We start from the raw sequence: 6371 nt of genomic DNA, 5'->3' as shown, positions 1-6371 counted from the left end.
ACACTTTCAACTCATGCTAATGAGAGGCCGCTTTGCCGTTTAGTTTACATCGGCACAGGTTGCCGGGTAGAAGTCGCAGGCTAAAGTCGCCAAGACTTTGTCGTTAGCGAGGATTGGCCAGAATTGGAATAAGCGCCAGCCAATGGCAGCTGCCCGAATGCGCTGTTGCTAAGACGCGGTCGCGCAAAGGTGTTGGGGCTGCTTGCGTCACCGGCGTTATCGCTGGAGAACCGCGAGTGGTGCTGTGTGAGCCGCTGGTTGTTAATGAGCTCACGCGGGAGTAGAGGGCGCATGGCATCAAAGGAGGGCGCGTTTTCACTGATTTGCGTGAGTTTATGGTTTTAGAATCTCACCCTGGTAAACAGTTTGCCGTGTGTATTTAAAAAAGTAAGGCATTTTAGCAGTGTTTGGGGCCCGGCAGAATTATAAGAGTCATCTTTTTCCAGCACAACACGTTTTTTTATTCCTCTTGCATCATGCTTTGTTATTTTACAACAGGTGCACCTACTCAGCCTACCACTAGAGAACCGCAGAGGCCGCAGGTGTCCGTGCTAAATCATCTCCTATAAAGAGACAATTTCAAGCTTTTAAACTTTTATTTTTTTAAAGAGTTGCAGGTCATGTAGTCAGTTTGCTTCAAAGCAGACCTGCATCGTGAAATTTTCAATGAAATACGCCTCATTAGTTTTTTTTTTCCGAGAACAATGCTCTTCTTGATTGACAGATTTTTAAAGCAGCTGTTTGTTAAACATAATTAATAATCTACTGTGATATGTACCCATGTCATATCCAAAAATGTTTAATCAGAAAAAGGAAATTAATAGGATAACCACATGTCTAGGAATTACAGAGGCTGTTTCAGAACTGTAAAGGATATCACAATAAATAATTTTACATTGTTACTTCTCACTATGCAGAATTGTTAAATGGCGTCAAGACATCTCGTATACAGTATATATTTACCATATTATCTGTCTATAACAAACTTTTTACGTATGAACTATACTTATACTGTACTGTACTTAACTGTCCAGAAGGAAGCAACCTCTGAAAAGGATTTAGGGGTTTTATTGACACATTTTCATCATCTAAGCAATGTTTAGTGCCTATTAAAAAAAAGCAAATAAAATGTTATATTGTAAAAAATTTTAATATAAACAAGCTACCAAGAAATGAAGTTAACACAGAAACCTCGACAACCTTTAAGAAGTAGATGTGATACTGGAACAGATGAGCTATTAGCTAAACTTAATTGTCAAAGTTTTTTATGCTTCTTATGTTTCTATACGTTTTGCTAATTTATTTTATAAATGGCATTGCCATGGGAATCAGTGCCTTTTCCTAACAATGTCCTGAGTTAAGACTGGACCCAGCCATGGACAGAATGACACTCAAATGCAGGGTCCATTCGTAGACAACATCTAGTCTTAACTACTGCCATGCAAATTCCATACATGCAATCAAACTAAGTGTTTCAGTCACTGCAAGAGTACAGTGCAGTTTCCTGAGCCACTTATCCACCTTAATAAAAAGGGATAAATGTCTGTATCATATATATGTGTGTCCATCCAGTTGCTATGCCTCTGACATTTCAAAAAATGGCAAATCACAAACATTTGTAGTAATAAAATGCATTATATTTGTAATTCCAACAAATGGAACAAACATTAACACTGCTTTTATGAATCTTGTACCAAATCGCATATGAGACATCCATCCATCCATTATCCAACCCGCTATATCCTAACTACAGGGTCATGGGGGTCGCTGGAGCCAATCCCAGCCAACACAGGGCGCAAGGCAGGAACAAACCCCGGGCAGGGCGCCAGCCCACCGTAGGGCACACACAAACACACACCAAGGCCAATTTAGAATCGCCAATCCACCTAACCTGCATGTCTTTGGATTGTGGGAGGAAACCGGAGCGCCCGGAGGAAACCCACACAGACACGGGGAGAACATGCAAACTCCACGCAAGGAGGACCTGGGAAGCGAACCCGGGTCTCCTAACTGCGAGGCAGCAGCGCCACCGTGCCGCCCAACAATGAATCCACGTCTTTATTTTAGAAAAGCATTAGAACGTTTCTGCCAAATGCTGTAAAAACCCACGGGACAATTTAGGATTGCCAATGCACCTAACCTGCATGTCTTTGGACTGTGGGAGGAAACCGGAGCACCCGGAGGAAACCCACGCAGACACAGGGAGAGGGCCTGGGAAGCAAACCCGGGTCTCCTAACTGCGAGGCAGCAGTGCTACCCACTACGCCACCGTGCCGCCCCATACGAGACATATTCGTTGCAATTGACATTCCAACAGATGGTGCATCATAAACATTTGTAATATTGCATTTTATTACTACAAATGTTTGCAATGCATCATCTGTTGGATTGACAAATGCAATTCATATATCTATTATATGCCATTTGGTCCGAGATTCATAAAAGTAGTGTTAATCTTTGTGATGCGCCATCTGTTGAAATGACACATGTAATACTTTTTATTTCTACAAGCATTACAAAATACATTCCATCATCTGTGCACTGCAGACATTAACACTAATGTCTAAATTGATTGCTTAGATTTGTGTCCACAAGGGGAGCCACTGGGTGCCATATCTTTGACACAATTGAACCTGACACATTTCTTAGTTCAAATAAAAGTTTATTGATAGCACAGTACCTTCTCCAGAAGACACAGCTACAATAGCACAAATACAAGTAATGCTTGGTTCTTTTCTTTTCCTTCTGCTCCCCCAGATGAGTGTGGTCTGCTTCCTCCCAACCCTGACTCGACTGGATGAGGTTGAGCAGCTTCTTTTTTTTATGCAATACCCTGGAGCACTTCTAGTGTCAAACAGTTACACCCAGGAAATACTTCCAGATCAGAACTTCCTTAACAAATGGGAGACCTCTCCCCACATCTCCCTCTTGCAGCACCCAAGTACCTCTACAGGGCTGTCCATCAAGTCTACAACTCCCAAGATGTTCTGCGGGTGTACAGTTAGGAGCTTCACCAGAGGTATGCTGCCACCTGGCATACTGGGGAATTATGTGACCTCCAAGAGATAGTTTTTCCCTGTCCTTCATTTATACCTTCTGGGCCTGGAAAGGTTCAAGGAACCAGCTGGTATACCTGTCCATTCCGATCCCTCCCTTATGGCCTCCTTTCCAGGTAAGGGACCACCCTCCCTCCTGGGCTAGATGCCAGTCCATCCACTTTGGCACAATCACTTCCTCAGAGGGGTAACACAGCTAGTAATCTACAGTATAATAAAGAATCATTTAATGAGGAGTTATTGAGACAGTTTTAGTTTCTGAATAAAATTTGGAGCCGTGTTAGCAATGAGCCTTACCAGGAGCAGGAGCATAGTCATGTGTATCAAATACAGAGAAATTTTTACTTGCATGGCAGACAAACATGCAACACAATACCATTCCCTGGTGCCATGACAAACAAGAATTTTATTTGATAGAATATACAAATCAGCATAATGAGCTTAAATGTTTTAAGAATTGCATCTAAATGCAGATTGTAGAGATTTACTTAACAACATCTACTTAATAATTAGTGAATGTTCAAGTCAAGTGACTTTATAGTCATACCACACATACACAGTATTGCAGCATTCAATGGCACGAAGTAACATTTGACAGGATTGTGGTGCAACATATACTTAAGCACATGACAAGTGCAAGACAGGTAAAGAACTATACTATACCATACTATACTATACACTACTATACTATGCTATACTATACTATAAATAAGTACTATACTATACTATAAATAAGTAAATAATAGGTAAACAATTTGATAATAATTATTTGAATTGAATAGTAATACATAAATAATAGCAACAGCTAATAATAGAAAACAACAGCAGTAACATGTGTAACAAATGTACCCTATATAAATAAGCGACTAGGTGCAGACATGAGAGCGGGGGGCAGCACAGTCAGGGGGAGTCAGGACTGGTGAAAGAACCAGACTAAGGTAGACCTTCTGCCTCCAAGTCACTTGAGGTCAATCGATGAGGGAGTTGACATTGCTCCTGATCATTTTATCACAGAGGTCATCGCTTATCCCCAACAGTACTGCCTCAATAACAAGCTTTTCTATTATGTGCTTTTAGGTGTTTCCACAGAACCAGCTTTAGATCAGGTTCAGCAATTCCTACACCTGCCCCCAGGCAGGGCAATTAGGATCGATCTGCCACAGATGGAACTTACACCCCTTGGCCAGGGAGCTCATAGCAGTACATAGAAGAACTTGCTGCTTCAGGAAGTCATAATCATCAATCTCTCAAGATGGAGGTTTCGCATAACATGTAGAGCTTCCTGGTCAAAAAAGGGGCTATGATGGCGGCCTAGTCTCACCTGTCCCTGTGCATCAATGTGGCTGTTTGTTTAAAGCAGAAGAGGAAACAATCATGGTAGTCCAAAGGAGCCTTCTTCACGAGAACATCCCTGGGACAGGTTCCAGGTTGAGCTGGAGCCTTTGCAGGAACATCCTATGGGCCAGGTGGAAGGGGAATGTGCTGAGGCTGAACATGCCCACTTCTGGTACTACTTGTCAAGCTTGGGTCACAGAGTTGCACCAGAGAATGGAAGGCAAGTCCAGTAAAATTACTTAATTGTTGAAAAGGCAGAAGAAATCCCAAGACTATTCAAAATATTTCTTCAGCACACTGGACAAGTGGTGCAGCAATTGTCCTGCTTTCTTCAAGTTGAAAGAACACAAAACTTTCCTCATCAAGTAGGTTCAGCGGCTGGGAAGCATCGGCTGGGTTAGACACAGTCTGAAGAAGAGGGGACAGGCAAAAGAGCAAAAGCATACATGAAAGCTCATCTTTAAATGTTCTAAGCATCGTGTAACAAGCACATTATGCGGTGTGGGTGCCACTGATCCCACACAGAGCTTCTTAGAAGTATGTTTGTTTCTCATTGAAATACTGTTTAACAGTTTCTATGTGCAGCTGCTTGTGACGAATGGCAGGAATGCATATCAGCCATCATCTCGGTCACAATATTAAAGAAAGAAATCTTGTCCTCAAACTAGGACCTCTTTGAGTCAAGAACCAGACATGAGGAAGCTTGTCCATTGCATCTTTTATTTCTGCATCCCTTTACAGCAGTCAACTAAGGGAAAGTGCCCTGGGCAGAGTTTGTCAGCAGATGGGCAAAGAATAAAGGCATACAGTCATTGTTATAGATAACTGAATTGGCATAATAGTGCTGAAATAATGATATTTACTCTGATTGATTCATTGACTTGCAGACCCAAATAACATCCAAATAAAAGTCTTATTCCACTACACCCTTGTTCTTCTCATATCTCTCACATTCAGCTCTTACACTTGAAATTAATGTGTACTAGGGGGCTCTGCCCTCTGCTCGCTTTGCACGGCAACCCCCCGTGCAGGCCCTACGTAACTAATTATTTCCCGGATCTGCTTGTGACAAATCGTGCTGTGCTTTTGAATAAACATGAATATCAGCTCCGTCTTTGATATCTCCATCTTTCGAAACTATTATTACTGACAATTCGTCACATGTTGGTTTATTATATATGCAAGCGTGATCTTTCGGATTCATATAGAAATCCAAGAAAAGTTCTTTGTCTGTGTTTTTCAGATAAATTTCGTGTAAAGTGCAATACTTTTGGACATATGGATTTGTGTCCATTATTGGCTGTAGAATTTCTAATACGTCCGATCGTTTAACTCTTTCGATTCTATGTTGCATTGCTTCTCCATGACCATAAATAGAAACCTGACCGAATTGTGGTTTCTTTGAAATTAAACTTGTAGTAGCTCTGTCATATCATGTCCATATATTCGATCTCTTTTCGCTGTTCCGTTATTTCACCGAGTAATAATTTCCGTTTGTTAGCGCATTAATTTCCGTTTGTTAGTGCTAATGCGATTTTTACTGTCAGTTTTTTGAGACATTCGAATTTTAGTGCTTTCGTAATCTCTAACCTGCTCTGCACGTGTATCGCGCCAATGTTTTTGAACCTCTTTATGACGTTGTACTTTGTCTTCTTCTCTTTGTTTTTGCAGAAAGTAAAAGAAGTGTGTGGCTGAAAGATTGTGTTTGAGGCCTAATTGTTTAAAGTACTCAGACATATTACTAATCAAGTGATCTAAGATACAGAGATACCAAATAATTTACATGAAAAAATACTATATAGGTTAAGGTTGGCCTTAAATTGTCTCCCCACCTGGATTTCATAACTAGCTGGTCAGCGTGTGCAGTTTGTACATTCTGCCCTTGACTATATTAGTTATGTGCAGGGGCACCTGTTTTACTTTCATAGTTCCAAGATAAGCATTTTAGGTTAACTGACAGTAATAGACTGAGTATGAAAT

General features: G+C 41.1%; 1 long non-coding RNA gene across 1 annotated transcript; it reads left to right on the top strand.

Moving 5' to 3' along the window:
• The first annotated feature begins 241 nt into the window (after window positions 1-241).
• On the top strand, window positions 242-5315 carry LOC120530590. Its single transcript, XR_005633997.1, has 2 exons — window positions 242-327; window positions 4134-5315. It is a non-coding gene; the product is annotated as an uncharacterized LOC120530590 (long non-coding RNA).
• The last annotated feature ends 1056 nt before the right edge of the window (window positions 5316-6371 follow it).

Source organism: Polypterus senegalus, chromosome 6, assembly GCF_016835505.1.
Source record: "Polypterus senegalus isolate Bchr_013 chromosome 6, ASM1683550v1, whole genome shotgun sequence".
Lineage (NCBI taxonomy): Eukaryota > Metazoa > Chordata > Cladistia > Polypteriformes > Polypteridae > Polypterus > Polypterus senegalus.
Note: the sequence above shows the minus strand (reverse complement) of the source record. Positions and strands in the feature narration are given on the sequence as shown.